At 46.8% G+C, this 18,365-nt stretch overlaps 1 protein-coding gene across 3 annotated transcripts in view; it reads left to right on the forward strand.

Moving 5' to 3' along the window:
- The window catches only part of AK9 (adenylate kinase 9), a 1,784,103-nt gene that overhangs the window by 225,218 nt on the left and 1,540,520 nt on the right, over positions 1 to 18,365 (forward strand). The gene's annotated exons all lie outside the window — the stretch shown is intronic.

An 18,365-nucleotide genomic window follows, 5' to 3' on the forward strand; every position in this document is an offset into this window, starting at 1 on the left:
CTGTGATTGATTAATGCGAGTCTCCACTTTGGGCTGTTATCAACTGGCAATGTGGCAAGCTGTGGATAAAGCAATTAATCATCTGCCAGTGGCCAGTGGCAAGCAGGGATGCCATGAGGTTGGTGGTGTCAGATAGCTTTGAGGCCTTGAGAAACATTATACAGGCAGACCTGTACACAGAGGACTTAGTGTTCAGGAGAATGGCGATCTCGACAAGTTTGACTGTCATAGATTTTACATGTTGCGCAAGCCATGATTATAGACATGCCCTTCCAAGGAAACAAATGTTTTGGAGACCACGTTGATCATACCTCGAAGTTCAAGGAGTCAAGAAAAATGTTTACTCTTTCGGCCTCTCGGCTACCCCGAGCCCGTTCTTTACAGCTCAGCAATATGGAGTATGCCGGCCATGCCACAAAACAATGATTTGGCAGGGTTACCCCATTGGGGAATAGGGCAGCCGGGATACATTTAAGGATAGGCGCCAGAAAAAATCAGCAGCCAATCCCTCAGTGGTTCAAAAGGCGGTGGGCCCTTGGAAGCCAGTTTGAGTACTAAGCTAAGCTCATGCGACACTTGTGGGGGCACCATAGGGTACTTTTTCAAGGAACTGAGAACTGTGGGCATGGACCAGTAGGTCCTACCGATTGTAGAAAAAGATTATTGCCTTTTCCTCCAGACTGTTCTCCATAGTGCAAACAAGAGCATTACCACCTGAGGTCCTTTTGGTGGTAGAATAAGCAATCAAAATAGTAATAAAAAGAGTAACCAAAGAAGAGCACTATACTGGGCACTATTCAAGATAATTTCTGATCCTGGAAACGGAATTGCAAAACCTGAGGCCAATTTTGGAACCGGAGCGCCTAAACAGATTCATGAAAAATGACACATTCAAAATGGTGGCACTTGCAAAGGCGCTTTGTGTCATTCTACCAACTCAAAGGATGGTTTTGTGCTTTGTGGTTAAAAGTCAACTTTGTTTACTCAATGTGCTGCCATTCAGGCTGATATCCGCCCTGAGAGTCATTGAACATCTTGATGGCTTCTACGCGGCTGTATTTCAGAGGTGTGGTACTGCACACAATATTGATAAGGGCCTTCCCACCAACTGAGAGGTATCAGGCCATCAAATCAACCCTCAGTATGTTCGGGACAGGGGTCCTGATTGCAGCTCAATAATTTTCACAAGGTCTGCAAATGTGGAGAGAGGGGCCTTTCATATTTTGTTTTTTATGTTCAATAATTTTATGAATCTTATCATAAAACTGTATCCGATAATAAAGAACAAACTACAGAATCTTTGTAATGCATAAAGGATTAAATAACCACAAGTGATTAACATTAGATGAACAATAAGATTCAAACTAGAGATTTCTATTAAATTAAATCTTAGCAAGTAATCTGTCTTAAACTTTAAGACAAACTAGACTAATAAGAAACAATAGGACAGAGAATGGTAATTGTAATGTTTATTTGTAAAGCGCCTATACACAAGGCAAGTGTTTCAAGGCGCTCAAGGATGAAGGGAACAAGGGAGAAACACAAGTCATTCAGAGCCCTTGAGTTTCTGAACAATAACCGGTCTGCCAGGCAGTGCAAGTGCATATAGTACAATTAACAGTGTAGATAACAACAAATAGGTCTGACGACAATTCTGATTTTTTTCCCAGGAGCATAGAGGCGCCACCATGCAGGAGGGGAGACAGCGAGGAAAGGAAAGACAATCTTCAAGGCATGGTACGTTCAGATCATGCAAGTGCACAGACGGTACAGGGGAGGGAGAGGAGGACAAGTGCAGGGATGGGGATATCGGGATGCGCCCAGTTGGTCAGAGACTGGGTAAGTGCTGAGAGATGCCATTCTCAATGGGTAGTTGACCGAGTGCAGTAGCATGAGGCAAGTGCAGGCCCTGAGGCAAGAGCTGGAGGACTGGCAAGGGTGCCGGGGACCTATGAGATATTCCTGGTGGCCAGTCAGCATACTGTGTGGAAAAGGAGGGAAATCGGGAATAGAGCTGAGGGAGAGGTAAGCAGGGTAGAGGGAGAGAAAAGGAAGAGGAGAAGAGGAATGTCTTAAGGAGCTTCCGGAACTTAAGGGGATCAGGCTCAAGACGGAGGGTGTCGGGGAGTCTATTCCAGAGGGAGGCCCCTACTGAGGATAAAGATCTCCCTCCAAATATCTGTTTAGAGAACCGGCTCACTCGCAGAAGGTTGGAGGTAGATGACCGGAGGGATCAGGGAGGGACAGTATTTAGGAAGGCATCAGTGAAGATAGTTGGGTCCCAGGCCCCAGAGAGCCTTGTGGACAATGCAGAGGGTCTTGAACTTGATCTTTGCAGCCACGGGGAGCCAGTGGAGGGATTTCAGCACCGGAGAGATGCGGTCCCTGTGCTTGAGACCAAGGATAAGTCTTGCGGTTCTGTTTTGGATGAGTTGCAGAGGGCGCAGACCAGAGGCAGGGAAGTTGACAAAGAGGCTGTTGCAGTAGTCCAGCCTTGAGAGAACTAGGGCTCTGGAGACAGTGAACCTGTGGGGGAAGGTGAGAAAAGGGAGAGTACTTCTGGGGAGGTGCAGCTGGTAGTTGTACTTTTTAGCAATTCTGAAATGAGTCTGGTAAGCAGAGTGTAAAATAAAAAAGCGAGTTCAATTTGCAACTATGCAACAATAACATTGTTTCCAAATATTTTCCCAAACATCGGGGGAGTGCTGTAAATACTAGTCAGTCCCCCATTGTCTAACAATAATGCTATAAGTTCTATTATCTATTTCATTCAAAAAAGGGTATCATTTTGCAGCTTTGGTGGAGAAACTATTTAATATTGATGATAATATTCTTGAAGAAGATTTGAGATAAATTATGCAAAACTTTGGAAATATATTTAATAAGAGAACAGTGACAAATTGAGATCAGAGGCCTAAATGTCAAATTGTAAACTTAATTGTGGAAAAGGAATCACCACAAATGTATTAAATAAATGATTAATTTGATTGATACCACAGCACCATCTATCAAAAATGATACGATCAAGTTTATTCGAGATATATTTATTATACCAAATAAAAATATTACCTTGAATATAGAAGGTCATTGGAAGTGTATTCCAAGTGATTTTAAAAAGGTATAAAGAAGTGAAATGTTTGGTATTCGACCATTATGAAGTTAAAAGAAAATGGGAGAGGCAGAGTAGGGCTATGAAATGAGTTTCAATCTTTAACCAAATAGGGGCACATAATAATAGATTTTCATAATGAAGGAACATTACCATTTGTCTTAAAGTGAATGCTCCGATACATTAGGAAATCAGGAAATGTAATGCCACCAACATTCTGTGAGAGTTTAAGTTTATTTGAAGCAATTCTAGGTGTTTTGTTGTTCCATAAGAATTTCTAAATTAAAGTTTTGGGAAAAAAGAAGGAATGGATATGGGTATCGTGGAGCTAAAGTGTAAAACTACAGGGCTAGGAGTCGTTTTGATGGAATCAAGACGATCTCACCAGGATAAAAAAACAGGGACCATCTTGAAATCATATCTTTTACTTTATCGAGAACAAGAGAAATATTTATTGTGATGGCTGTACAGATATCTTTAGAAATATATAAATCAAGATATTTAATAGGTGATGAGCTCCAAGTCATGCCTTATAAGGGCGTGTTTGAAAGAGAGCATGCATTAGTAAGAGGCAAGATTTCTGTTTTGTTATAATTTAATTTATAGCCATGAACTAATGAATATTCATTTATTGTGGAAATTAGGTTTTGAATAGATACAGGCGGTTTAGACAAATAAGCAATAAAGTTAGATATCATCTGCAGGTGCTGAAATCTTAACTAAGTTTTTATCATGAAGGATCCCAGAGATATCATTCATTATGATGTTTTGTAAAAGTGCTTCAAGAGATATGTTAAAGAGCATAGGAGATGGGGACAACCTTTGCGAGTGCCCCTTAATATGGGAAATGATTGGAGTACAGAATTGTAATCGGTTTGTAAATGTAGCACTAAATCAATGCCATCTTAGAGATTCAAGCATAAATGGCCATGAAACCCGATCAAAGGTTTTCTCGCTGTCTAGAGTAAAATGAGATAAGGGTTAAGGTTTGTGTGGTTATTTCTATTTTTTGGATGGGGGTGAGATAAAATGTTCAAAAGTGATCTACTCACTGGCCACCAGGGGGCACACAGGCAAACCATGCTCTGTGTGAGCTCTGCTACTACGGCCCAAAAAGTGGATTGAGCCCCCACTTTTGTACCCCCCCCGTGCATAAATAACGAGCGGCCGCAGTGTGAATATCCCCCCACCTCCCTCAGCAGCATAAATCCCGGGGAAAACCGGCGTGAAATTCGCCTAGAAATCATCAGCCAAAAAGTACAGCCTCCGGGACAAGTGAAAATTAAGGTGGGCAGGCGCACGTGAACTGACTGGCTCTGTGCTGCCGGATGGCCGGCCAGCAGCGCCGTGGACAACTCACCAGCGTGTGACATCCCACCCCAGTAGTACCGAGCGGTACGCGGATTGTACAAAATAAGCCGACGACCAAGCGAATAGAAGAGGAGGACGGACCCAGTGGCGAGGAGAGCGACCTTCTGGAACCCACGACCCGCTCCTCCCTATACCCATACCGACAGAGAACAATGAAACCATTCCCAATGGTGCACGTCCTACATTGTGTCCCAGGGCCAGCGGCACAAAGCACAAGATTGGGCCGCACGGTGGGAGCGGCCGCAGCCCCCCACCCGAGGAGGACCAGAAGTGGAGGCACACAAGACATGCCCATCGCCCTCAATCATTTTCCTGCTCGCGCTGTGGCCCCGAAGATCCAGAGTACATCACCCTGAAGTGCTCCTGGAACCTTGGGGACGCATGGACTTCCGAGACAACAGGCATCTGCGAGAAGGATCCTGCAGGCGCATTGGACATTCGTGCAGTGAGTCTTAAATAATAGAACGTCCTCACCCCTGCTCCCCCACGGCCCCGTGGCGTTCAGTGCTGAACAACCCTGCGTGCTCCCATACCAACTACTGGAGCATAACAAACATAGTTGGACACCCCTATTTACAACAACCTCATATGAAAGCACCAAGATCTGACCAGCTGCACAGCGCCACCTGAGTGGGCCGGGAGCTGGGAGCGCAACAAAGGGTCAGCTGCCTGACCAAGCGAAACCGGTTGAAAATAAAAACCGACACGACATATGTGCAGAAGCAAGCTGCACTGAAATAAACATTTGCAGCTCCCAATCTTGCAGCACTAAGAGAAAGTGAACTTGCGAACCCTGACAATGCTTCATTCCTGGGCCCCATCAGACCCCAGCCCACCCAACACCTGTACCCCAACGCGCCATATACCCTTCCACAATTGGGTAAAAGGAGAAAGCGCACAGCGACCCCCACCTGGTGCAATCCGGAAAGGAGAAAAAGGACAGAACCCAGCGTAAGGGACAAAAAGCGCTACCACCCTCCTTCTTCCTCAAGGTGAACAACGAGTGGAGGATAATCATATCCTGGGATAGACACTTCTGGGGCAGACCTGACAAAAGCCCTAACATCGCCGACCCACTCCTGGAATCAATCTGAAGACATCCCCATATACTTCAGGAGTACCACGTATACACGGTTCAACTTCCCTCTAAGATAGTGGTATGGGGACCAACCCAACACGCCATATAAACAATCAAAGAGGAAAGAGTGGTGCAGAAAAAACTGGGCACTACCCCACACGCCGAGAGGACTTTGGTGAACTGCCCCCGCCCAACTGATCGGCACACATAACAGAAACCCTATTGACAGCAACACTGGTGGGATCTTGAAGGAGGCAAAACCAGGCGGCCAACTCCTCAGCGCCCTGTGAGACTGCTTGATATTCACACAAAACCTCCATCAAGCATTTGGGCCGACTTGGTTCTAACTCAGTCACTACCCAGCACCAAAACGCCTACATAAGTCTACATGAGCGTGAGACAAAAATTATCCCCCTTTGCCTACACCCCGACACCTCCTTGCTTTAACAGCTCCACCATGGCAGCGATGGATGCCACAGGAAACGAATCGGCAGCCACAAAAGGAGACATTGCAGCCCTGTTGGGTGAAATCAAGAACATGGGGCCCAGCATAGGAGGCAAAATAGACAAAATCACACAACACCTAGATAATATGGAAGAAGGACTTGAAGGGGTGGAAAATAATCAAGCGTCAATAGACACTGTTAAGGCACAGCTGGAGCATAGGATAACAGACTTGGAGCAACAAGAAGAGGACTTTAAGCTCAAAATGGACGATTTGGAAAATCGGGAAAGACGGAACAACCTGCGCATTTTTGGGATTCTGGAAGGTGAAACTGAAAGCGACCTCAGGAAAACGCTCCATGACATCATCAAGCTCCTGGTCGCTGATGATGCAATAGACAAACCCAAAACAGAACGAATCCACAGAGCGAGATCGGTCCTCGCCTGATTCCATCGCTTTCAAGACAAGGCCAGAGTGCTTGAGAAGGCAAGAGGTAGCAAGGCAATTGCTCTACGAGGTGCTCAAATATCAATATACCAGGACCTATCCTACCTGACACTGGCCCTCAGGCGGATGTGCGGACCTCTCACAAAATGGTTGAAGGAATGGAACACTAAATACAGGTGGCGCTACCCCTTCTCCCTTTCCTTTGAACATGAAGGAATAAAGATGCGTAAGAGTAAGATCGGAAAAAGAAATCAAGGCATGCATCTCTGACCTAATCGGACCTCGGGAAGAGGGAGATGATCGAGAAGAGCCGAGACGGGAGGAACGAGGATGGCGTATCCAGGGTCCCAGGAGAAAGCGGGTGAAAGGCTCGAGAAAATATTGGAGGGGGAACGCCTCCCCTGAAGGGGAAAACTAAGTATTGTTGAACTTGGTAAAATAGAAACACTCTACCGTAAAGAATGTTACTTGTTTAAGCGGCCGACTTAAGAACTCCACTACGGCCACAACATGTGAATTGGGGGGTGGGGGTGACACAACAGGGCTCAATTAACATTGAGTTTTCTAATCAGGTCATGGGCTGTGAAGTAACAGCCCCCACTGGTGGTTCGATGCAGGGCCGGTACTATCAACCTGGCTCGATCGGACGCCACCAACCGGGAAATGGGAGGGAGGGGGGAGGGAAGATGGTAGGGAAGGGGGGGTAGACGAAGGGACAGGGCCGAAGCAGCATCTCTCCATGGGTTCAAAAAGTGGGATATAGTGTGATGTTCGATGAGCAGACAGATTACTGGTCACAGAATGTAAGCCAATTCCCCACAAAAGTATGCAATGGCACTGACATCTGATGCAGGGGGAAGGGACTCCCTAAGGGTAGGGACACTCAATGTTAAAGTCTCAACTCACCAACTAAGAGATCACTGGTATCCAGAGAATTCCGTAGCGCCAAGATGGATATTCTCCTACTACGGGAAACTAAGTGTAACGCTCACCTGATTCCCACGGAGGCGCTGGTCTAGGCAGGAAGGTGTCTGTGACTCGAAAAGTGATGTGCAGGACTCGATTGGCTTCTGGGGCTGAGCCTCTTCGCACTGTGTGTCCAACTCGAAGGGTGAGATTTCTGCAGGTGAAAGAATATATGGGGTTAAAGATCTGGGCAATTGAGTGTCCTTCTCTCTCTCTCTCTTCTAAGCTACTCCGTAGAGCCCCCAGGTCAACGTGCGCACCTTAGATAGGTGAATGCTGGACTCTCCATCTGCGTCTGGTGCAGGGTGCCGTTGCCAGTTCCCTCACTGGGTGAGTTTCCGGACACCTTTTAGTCCATATAGTCTTTAGGTGCGAGGACACGTAAGTATTGAACAGGGCTCGGAATAATGCTTTCTTCTATTTGTTTTGCAGGGCTCTTGTGTTAGAAGATGGAATGAAGAGAGCCAAAGCTGGAGCCAGAGCCTTGGAAAGAAGCGCTTGGAAATGCGTAAGTAAATGCAAGCGCTTTAACTGTCTCTTTCCTTCACAGCTGTGAGTTTGTGCTGAAGAGATGCTGGAAAACGCCGGAGTAGTAGCAGGCGCTCTATTCTGGCGAGCGCGATGGGCGTAAGTAAATACCTGTCTAATGTCTCTTCTTTTGTCTTTCAGATGCTGGGTTGCAGCGTTGAAAACATCCGGAATTCGCGGATTGCCGGTAAGTAATAACTATGCCTTTGTCTCCACAGGCGGAGGTGCAGCGTGAAGAAATGGTCGATGGACCAGGTAAGGAATGCGTTGCATGTGAAGTCGCCGTGCTAACCTGTTGTTTCTTGTCTTTTACAGGCGCTGCTGAAGACTGGATACTGGAATGGTAAGTATTGTTCTTGCAGGTACAGGATCGGAAGAAGAAAAGCTGGAACAGACTCGGTGAGCGTTCTGCTGCAGATGCAGAATAACGCGAAGCACGCTTCATCAATCGGGTGTGGTTTAAATAGCCTAGGAGTGATGAGGCGTCTTCCTCCACGGCCCCGCCTAGGTAAGAAAAGAGTTCCTGTTCCAGAAGAGTTCCAGTGGTGTATCCAGGGCGTGGAGCTTGCCCCACCCAGGTAAGAAAATAGTTCCGGCTTACAGAGGATTCCTATGTAGCTGGTAAGTAAGCAGCATGGTCTGCTGCAGGTAAGTCCACCCAAGCATCTTCACACATATGAGCCCGGCGCTTCCAGTGCGGGACCGATGGCTTTGATGAGCCTGGTGCCACCGGCGCCAGGACAAGGTCCAAAAGGTCCCAGTGGGGACCGGCTGGTGCCTAGGCTTAGGATTATGGGGCCTGCTTCCAAGGACGTTGGGCTGGTCCTGGCTCCTTGGAAGCAGTGATCATGACAGCACCCCCCCTCAAGGCCCCTCCTAAGCGTGTCTTCTCCGGGGGTTTTGGCTTGTCGGGGTGATTCAGATGGAATTTCTTGACCAGACGAGGTGCGTGGACATATTCTGAGGGTTCCCAAGACCTTTCCTGGGGGCCGTATCCTTTCCAATCAACCAGGTAATATAATTTAGATTTGGAGATTTTGGAGTCTAGGATGTTCTTTACTTCGAATTCAAGTTCTCCTTCTACCAAAACAGGTTCTGGGAGTTCAGTCAATCGGGTTTCTGGTTGTACTGGTTTTAATAAGGAGACATGAAATACTGGATGTATTTTCATAGGCGCAGGTAATTCCAATTTGACAGCCACCGGATTAACTATGGCAGAGATGAGATAGGGTCCAAGGTATCTCGGGATGAAGGTGCGGGGTCCTTTTAGAGGCAGGTGCTTAGTGGATAACCAGACCTGGTCTCCTACTGCGTAGTAGGGGGCGTCTTTACGGTGTCGATCTGCTCCTTTTTTTAATTGAGCTTTAGCTCTTTGCAGATGGGCAGTGGCTTCCTTAAAAGAACGAGTGATCTCCGAGTGCAAGTGATCCACAGCAGGTGTTTCGAATTCTTGGGGAGGATCCAGGTTAGAGGTTCTAGGATGGTGTCCGTATAATAGGAAGAAGGGAGTCTTCCCGGTTCCAGAATGAGTCGAATTGTTGTAAGCGTATTCAGCGATCCAAAGAATATCCTTCCAAGGGTTTTCAGTTTGTTGGAGCATGCAACGTAGATATTGCTCTAGAGTCTGATTTGTCCTCTCGGTTTGTCCGTCAGTTTGGGGATGGTGAATGGTTGAAAGTCTTACATCAATTTGGGCTAGACGACAGCAACTTCGCCAAAAGTGGGAGATGAATTGACTTCCCCTATCGGAGACCAAAACCGTGTAACCGAACGATGTTTTCTAAGAATTCTCGGGCCAGTACTGAAGCTGAAGGTAGGCCCTTCAGGGGAATGAAGTGAGCCATCTTGGAGAATAGATCCACGACTACTAAAATGGTATTATACCCTGAGCATGGAGGTAAGTCCGTGATGAAATCCATGGACAGGGTATGCCATGGACAGGGAGGGATGTCTAATGGGTGTAATAGGCCGGCTGGTTTCTCCTTCTGACTTTTATTCTGGGCACACACACCGCAGGAGATTACAAAGTCTCTAATATCCTTCTTCCATGATGGCCACCAGAAATGTCTTTTGATCTTTTCCATGGTTTTGGTAATGCCAGGGTGACCCTCCATTAGAGAGTCGTGATAACAGGAGATTACTTGTTTTTGTATTTTCTCACAGGGCAAGTACAATCGTCCTCGGAAATATGGTAGGTCTTGATCCACTGAGAATTCTTTTCCCTTTAATTGCCAGTCCTGCAAATCGGCCGGGGTTAGGAGTGATTTGACTGTAGTCTTGATGTCTTCAAAGGATTGAGCGCTGACCAAACCCAAAATCCTTTGTTCTGGGATTATGGGTATTGGTTCTGGATTGGTCAAATGTTCATCTACTCCCATCCGGGAGAGAGCATCTGCCTTTCCGTTTTTACTGCCTGGTCGATAAGTAATTATAAAGTCAAACTCAGCCAGAAACAGAGCCCAGCGAAGCTGTCTGGAAGACTGAGCTTTGGCCGTCTTCCATTCATCGCCCTCTTTTATTCGTACCAAGTGGTAGGCTCCTCTGAGATCCAACTTTGTATAAATACATGCGTCTTTGACTTGGTCCAGGAGTTCAGGGATCAAAGGTAACGGGTATCTGTTTTTAACGGTGATTTGATTCAGGGCGCGGTAATCTATGCAAGTCCTAAGGTCTCCTTCCTTTTTCGGAACGAAGAACAAAGCCGAGGAAGCTGGAGATTTTGAAGGACGGATAAACCCGTTAGCTAGGTATTGGTCCAGATATTGTCTGAGGTGAAGATTCTCTGGCTCGGTGAGGGCATAAATCCTACTGCAAGGAGGAGTTGTTCCGGGTATCAGGTCTATTTGACAGTCGTAGGACCTATGAGGAGGCAGGGTGTTAGCTTGGTCCTTCCGAAAGACGTCTTGGAATTCCTGGTATTCGGGAGGTAATTTGGGAACCTCGGAAGAGATCGCTGCCAGTGAAACATCAGGCCGAGGATAACAAGTGGTAAAACATTCTGGAAACTGAACCGTCTTTGCTCGCCAATCGATCTGAGGATTGTGCTTCTCTAACCAAGGAATTCCCAGAATTATCTGGAACTGACGGGCCTTGATCACATCGAACACGATTTTCTCCCGGTGTCCATCTTAGCTCACTAACGTCACTTCTTGGGTGGCATGCGTTACTGGTCCGGAGGCTATCTCCGTGCCATCCACTGTAGTAATGACGTCTTTTACTGCCTTAGGGACAAGAGGTAGATTCATCCTTGATACCATTTCACGGTCCACATAATTACCGATTGCTCCGCTGTCGATGTAAGCTTCAATTGCATGCAAACGATCCGGACGTTCTGGGCTAATGAGGACCATAGGCACCACGAAATGCGAGGTCACGGGACAGATTTTAACGCTCGGCAAGAGGACCTCTACACTTGTCGGGCTAGGTCGTTTCCCTGCTCAGAATTTTGGGTACAGGTATCTGCGGCTCCTACAGCCTTCTTAGCTGGTTTCACTGGGCAGTCTCGAAGAAAGTGCCCCGAGTTTCCGCAATAGAGGCATAATTGCAGCTGTCTTCTTCTTTCCCGCTCCTTTTGAGTTAAAGGTCCTTTCATGCCCCCTAGTTGCATGGGTTCCACGGTGTCAGCTCCCCTAGTAGAGGTCTGTGGTTTAGAAAATACTCGGGTATCAAATTTGGAACGATCAGCCTTCCTGTTCTGTAATCTGTGGTCCAATTGGACAACTAAGTCAATATAGTCTGAGCATTCTTGTGGAGGATTCACAATTTGAGCTAACACATCCTTGAGCTCTCCACGCAGGCCTCTGTAGAAAAGCGTTATTCTTTTATCCTCCGGCCATTGAGTTTCCACTATAAGTCTGTTGAATAAGGCAATATAAGTCAAGAGGTCTTGATTACCCTGTCGTAACGAAAGGAGTTCATTGTCCAAGGCCTGCCCTTGGGCATGTCTTGCGAACAGTTTCTCCATGCTGGACTGGAAGGCCTGAAAATCGTGAAGGACCGGATCATCCTGAGTGACCAAAGGGATCGACCAATCTGCGGCACTGCCACTGAGATAAGAAAGCACGAAAGCCACCTTGGTCTGGTCTGTTGGAAAGGCAGCTGGGCGACATAAGAAGTGTAGGCGGCACTGGTTGATAAACACTGCAAATTTCTTTGGGTCACCAGAAAAGCGTTCGGCACATTACCGGGTAGATTGATTTGCACTAGATTGGAGGATGCTGAAGGATAACTTACTCCTGGAGCGGGCAAAGGAGTCTGTCCTGCCTGCGTTTGTAGTAATTGCCTAGCGAGGTCCTCCGTTCGCTCCTTGGATATTATCAGCTCTCTTCTCAAAGAGTTTGTTTCCTGACGAGCTGCATGTACCTCTGCTCTTAGTTCCCCAAGCAATCCGGCCAGTTGGTCTGTGTCCGAGGTTTCCATTGCGCCTGGGTAGGAGTTTTGTGGTGGCTTCGCGTTCTGTAACGCTCACCTGATTCCCACGGAGGCGCTGGTCTAGGCAGGAAGGTGTCTGTGACTCAGTGATGTGCAGGACTCGATTGGCTTCTGGGGCTGAGCCTCTTCGCACTGTGTGTCAAACTCGAAGGGTGAGATTTCTGCAGGTGAAAGAATATATGGGGTTAAAGATCTGGGCAATTGAGTGTCCTTCTCTCTCTCTCTCTCTCTCTCTTCTAAGCTTCTCCGTAGAGCCCCCAGGTCAACGTGCTCACCTTAGATAGGTGAATGCTGGACTCTCCATCTGCGTCTGGTGCAGGGTGCCGTTGCCAGTTCCTTCACTGGGTGAAACGTAGGCCTCTTAACATCAGAGGATCGCAACCGCCGTTAACAGCACAAGCGGTGAGTTTCCGGACACCTTTTAGTCCATATAGTCTTTAGGTGCGAGGACACGTAAGTATTGAACAGGGCTCAGAATAATGCTTTCTTCTATTTGTTTTGCAGGGCTCTTGTGTTAGAAGATGGAATGAAGAGAGCCAAAGCTGGAGCCAGAGCCTTGGAAAGAAGCGCTTGGAAATGCGTAAGTAAATGCAAGCGCTTTAACTGTCTCTTTCCTTCACAGCTGTGAGTTCGTGCTGAAGAGATGCTGGAAAACGCCGGAGTAGTAGCAGGCGCTCTATTCTGGCGAGCGCGATGGGCGTAAGTAAATACCTGTCTAATGTCTCTTCTTTTGTCTTTCAGATGCTGGGTTGCAGCGTTGAAAACATCCGAAATTCGCGGATTGCCGGTAAGTAATAACTATGCCTTTGTCTCCACAGGCGGAGGTGCAGCGTGAAGAAATGGTCGCTGCCGATGGACCAGGTAAGGAATGCGTTGCATGTGAAGTCGCCGTGCTAACCTGTTGTTTCTTGTCTTTTACAGGCGCTGCTGAAGACTGGATACTGGAATGGTAAGTATTGTTCTTGCAGGTACAGGATCGGAAGAAGAAAAGCTGGAACAGACTCGGTGAGCGTTCTGCTGCAGATGCAGAATAACGCGAAGCACGCTTCATCAATCGGGTGTGGTTTAAATAGCCTAGGAGTGATGAGGCGTCTTCCTCCACGGCCCCGCATAGGTAAGAAAAGAGTTCCTGTTCCAGAAGAGTTCCAGTGTTGTATCCAGGGCGTGGAGCTTGCCCCACCCAGGTAAGAAAATAGTTCCGGCTTACAGAGGATTCCTATGTAGCTGGTAAGTAAGCAGCATGGTCTGCTGCAGGTAAGTCCACCCAAGCATCTTCACACATATTATGAGCCCGGCGCTTCCAGTGCGGGACCGATGGCTTTGATGAGCCTGGTGCCACCGGCGCCAGGACAAGGTCCAAAAGGTCCCAGTGGGGACCGGCTGGTGCCTAGGTTTAGGATTAGGGGCCTGCTTCCAAGGACGTTGGGATAGTCCTGGCTCCTTGGAAGCAGTGATCATGACACTAAGTATGCCAAGGGGGAGGAGCGGCAAATCCTCAGGAGGCATATGGATACAGAGTTCTGGGGATCTGGTCCACTACAGAAGGGAGGAGTGTGAATCCCCATTAGAAGAGGAATAGAGTTTGAGTTTGCTAAGACCTGGTCCGATGTAGAAGAGCGTGCCCTATTGGTGACGGGGTCCATTGGAAAAGTGAAAGTTACGATCGTCACAATCTACTCCCCCAATTCAGGACAGGCCAACTTCCTGGCCAAAATGATCCCTAAAATAATGCTAGAGGCCTCAGGCCATATCATTCTAGGAGGGGACTTCAAGCAATGGGCAGACCCGGCTATGGATTGGAAGCCTGCTAACCCTGAGGCGAGAGACCAGAGTAGGGGTGACTGCACAGAGTTTGCTGAGGTGATGGATGTATATGGAATGAGAGACGTGTGGAGAGATATGCACCCAAACGAACAGGGTTACACTTTTTACTCCACCCCTCACAACACACTTACCCAAATCGACTACATATATTTATCCAAAGATCTTTCAGACCATCACAACACGGCCATAGATAGTCCCAGTCACATAGTCCGATCATGGTATGGTGGTAGCTGACACCCGGTGGGATAACTTGCCTGTCGCGGGAGCAAAATGGAGATGTAATGAGAATCTTTGGAAGGACCCTGTCTTTAAGACAGAAATGGAGATGGAGATTAGTGAATATTTTAAATTGAACAACACCGGCGAGGTATCCAAACAGGTAGTCTGGGAAGCGGGGAAAGCTACCTGGAGAGGTATCCCAATAAAAGAGGGGTCCCGCAAGAAAAGAGAGAGGCAGATTATCGAATACAGACTCAGAACTGAGATATGTCCACTAGAAGCGGAGATTAGGAGGGAAGATGAGAGGGAGGAACTGAGGTTAATAGAACATGAGCAGATTGTGCGCAAGCTCCGACTCCTGAAACAGAAATTTTATGAGAAAGGAGACAAAGCTGACGCGTTGTTAGCCACCAGGCTTAGGGAACAAGGAGCCAAGCAAAAAGTGCTAGAAATAATTGAAGCTAACTCTGCTCCAGATGATACCACTCCCACCATCCGGAATCCTTCGCCACTTTCTATGAGACCCTATACATCTCGGAAGCAAACCCTGACCAATCAGACACCGAAACCTATCTGTCCTCTAACACCATGCCCAAGATATCAGGCCCAGACTCAGAGCTGTTAGAATCCCCTATAACTGAACAATAAAGAGGTTAACCTTGGGAAAATCTCCAGGGGAGGATGGTTACACGGCCGGATTTTATAAAACCTTTAGTGCACAACTCACGTCATTCATGGTAGAGCTTTTCAATGAAATACTACAGTCAGAAAAAGCCCCAGACTCCTTCACCCGTGCACTCATTACAGTAATTCCCAATGAGGGAAGAGACCCCATGAAATGTGGATCATATCGCCCCAGCTCCCTGCTTAACTTAGACGCGAAAATTATTACAAGGGTTCTGGCCACTAGATTAGAGACACTAATGCCCCAACTCATCCATCCCGATCAGGTTGGCTTTATACTTTATACTGGGGAGACAGGGAGCCGATTCAATGCGCAAAACACTCTTTATTCATGCATCCCAGAATATGCCCAGTGAACCCATCCTCCTCACAATCGATGCAGAGAAGGCCTTTGACAGTGTAGAGTGGGAATTTTTGAGAGCAGTCCTATGTAAGGTTGGGATAGGCCCAAGGTTCAGAAAGGGAATACAGGCGATGTACACATCTCCTAAAGCATCTATATTTGTGAATGGAGAATGCTCCAGATGGTTCGAGCTAGAACGAGGCACTCGGCAGGGATGCCCCCTCTCAGCAATCCTCTTCGCTCTCTCCCTGGAACCCTTGGCACAAAAGATGAGGGCTGACCCCCGGGTGGAGGGAATGCAACCGGGAGCGGTTGAATACAAGGTGGCCCTCTACGCCGATGACCTACTTCTACATACGACTAACCCCATGACATCCATCCCCTGGGCTCTTCATCTACTAGAAGACTATGGTCGACTCTCTGGGTTTAAAGTGAACAAAGCCAAGTCTATTCTCTTTCCACTGCAGGGTTCAGACGAAGACAAATTTTCCTGATTAGGTCTCAAGATCGAACACTCTAAATTGAAATACCTAGGCATAATTTCCCTCCCCTTCTCCAAGGTTTTCACGCAGACCTTAGTAAATGGAGCAAGCTGACAATATAATGGTTAGGGCGACTCAACACCGTTAAAATGGTGCGTCTCCCCCGGTTCTTGTACCCCTTCCAAATGTTCCCCATCGAGATGCCAAGGAACTTCTTCGTGGAGGTCAAGAGAGCCATTGTGGGATTTGTCTGGCAGGGGAAAAAGGCTAGAATCTCATACAACACCCTAACACTTCCCAAGGACAAAGGAGGGGTAGGTCTCCCGGACCTAAGAAAATATTATGAAGCGGCCCAATTACGAGTCCTAATCCCCCATCTACGCAACCACAAAGAACCCCAATGGATCACCATGGACATCCACTACCTATCACCGGCCACAGTTTCAGAGTGGCTATGGTCCCCCAGGAAAAAGCTTTATAATAGAATTGAAAACCACCCGATACTGAGCACTATATGGTTTATCAGGAGAAAGGGTACAAGGATGCAAAAGGTCTCAACATGGCCATCCCCACTGAGCCACTTATGGTCCCCTGGAAATAACACATTCCCAATGTGGAGATGTTCCAAACGTGGTATGAGGCTGGTTTAGAAAGGGTGGGACAACTGCTGAAAAAGGACTCTTTTATAACACTTCCCGGAACTGACAGAATCCCTGGGGATAGGCACACTATCCATCTTTCAATATCTACAGATAAAAGGCATTCTGACGAAAGCAGAATGGAGGGACAAGCTGAAGAGGGACTTTACCCCCTTTGAAACGCCATTGGACACCAAAACAGAGATGAAGGGCTTGATATCTGCCATGTATAAAGAACTGAGAGGCAGGAGACGGGACTACGGAACCATTTAGAGGCATATGGGAGAGGGACATAAGCAAACATTTAAGCCCAGACATGTGGGGAAGAATGTGCAAAGCAGCCTCGCAAACATCCATATTGAGTCAATATAAATTACACGCTATCAAATTATTACACAGATGGCAATACGATCCTCTCAGGCTCTCTAGGATGTTCCAAACAGCCAGTCCGCAATGTTGGCGTGATTGTGGCAGACTATTGGCATATGTGGTGGGGTTGTCCCCGAATAAGGGTATATTGGGACGAGGTCCTGGGTTGGATTAGAGATATAGACGGCATCCACAGATCTGCAGACCCCCATCTTTTATTGTTTGGCCTTGAAAAAAGCAAAGACGCATGGAGAAGGATTAAAGGTTTGGTCCCCCAGTTATTGCTAGCTGCCCGTGCAATACTTGTGATGAAATGGAAGTCTAGAATGATCCCGAGTGAGAGTGAATGGATTAACGTGGCCTCAAATATATGTCTAATGGAAAAGATTACAGCATGCCTTCGTGGAAGAGCCTCACAATGCGAGGCCCTATGGATGGACTTTACGAGTAAATGCTTGTCATGAATACCACAGCGATGAACAGGGGAGTGGAAGATGGAGGTCCCTCCCTCTCTGGGCGGGTAGAAACTGACTGAAATACTGGGTTGTAATCTAACACATGTGATCTAAAATGAAGGCACAAAAAGACTCTCCCAACGAGGCAGTCCCCTCGCCTACACGTTGTGACCACTCATAGACACACACAGGCATGTCAATAAAGATGCTTGCTCAGCCCATGGGGGGTGGGTGGAGGGAGGGAGAAGGGAAAGTCATGTTGAAGATTCACAGCTCGAAGCCGGATCTACCTAAATGTGTGATTAGACAATGCCTTTGAAAAGCTCCGACTATTCTGTATTTTTGAGTGTATAATTTGTTTTTACTATGACTGGCATTGAACAAAACTCAATAAAATTGAATTAAAAACAAAAAGTGATCTACTATTGGAGGATTCATAGAAACCTTTTATACATTCTTACTGAGCAATATGAAAAGTTTAGGAAGAAAATGTTCTTAGCTAAAATGTTGGCAAGACTTGGAGTCTTATTAATAAGAGAGATGGGTTGGTCATTTTTGGTTAATGCAGCATCTTTATTAGGTGTAGGGAAAAAAGAATTGGTAAAGCCTCACCAAAAGATACACAACTGTGCCCTGAAGTAAAGAAGTGATCATATAGTTCAAAATGTTTAGGAGAAAGGGATTCTGTGAAAGATCTAATCAAAATGTATTGAATAGCCATCAAGCCCCGAATCTTTACCAGTTTTTTATGGGATTATCCAGGGGAGAGACATATATTGGTTCAGGCAGATTTTTCTTGTAATTGAAAAAAATAAAAAGTAAATTTCAGATAATCTAATAGCAGGATCTGATGTATATAGTTCTGAATAAAAAGCAAAGCTTTAGTGATCTAATTTGTTAGAAATCTTTTACCAGTTGAGTCTGTAATGGATGTAATAATGGATTTCTCTTTTTATGTTCTAAATAGGAGGATAAT

This window comes from Ambystoma mexicanum, chromosome 4p (genome assembly GCF_040938575.1).
Source record: "Ambystoma mexicanum isolate Mex_15411 chromosome 4p, UKY_AmexF1_1, whole genome shotgun sequence".
In the NCBI taxonomy this organism is placed as follows: Eukaryota; Metazoa; Chordata; class Amphibia; order Caudata; family Ambystomatidae; genus Ambystoma; species Ambystoma mexicanum.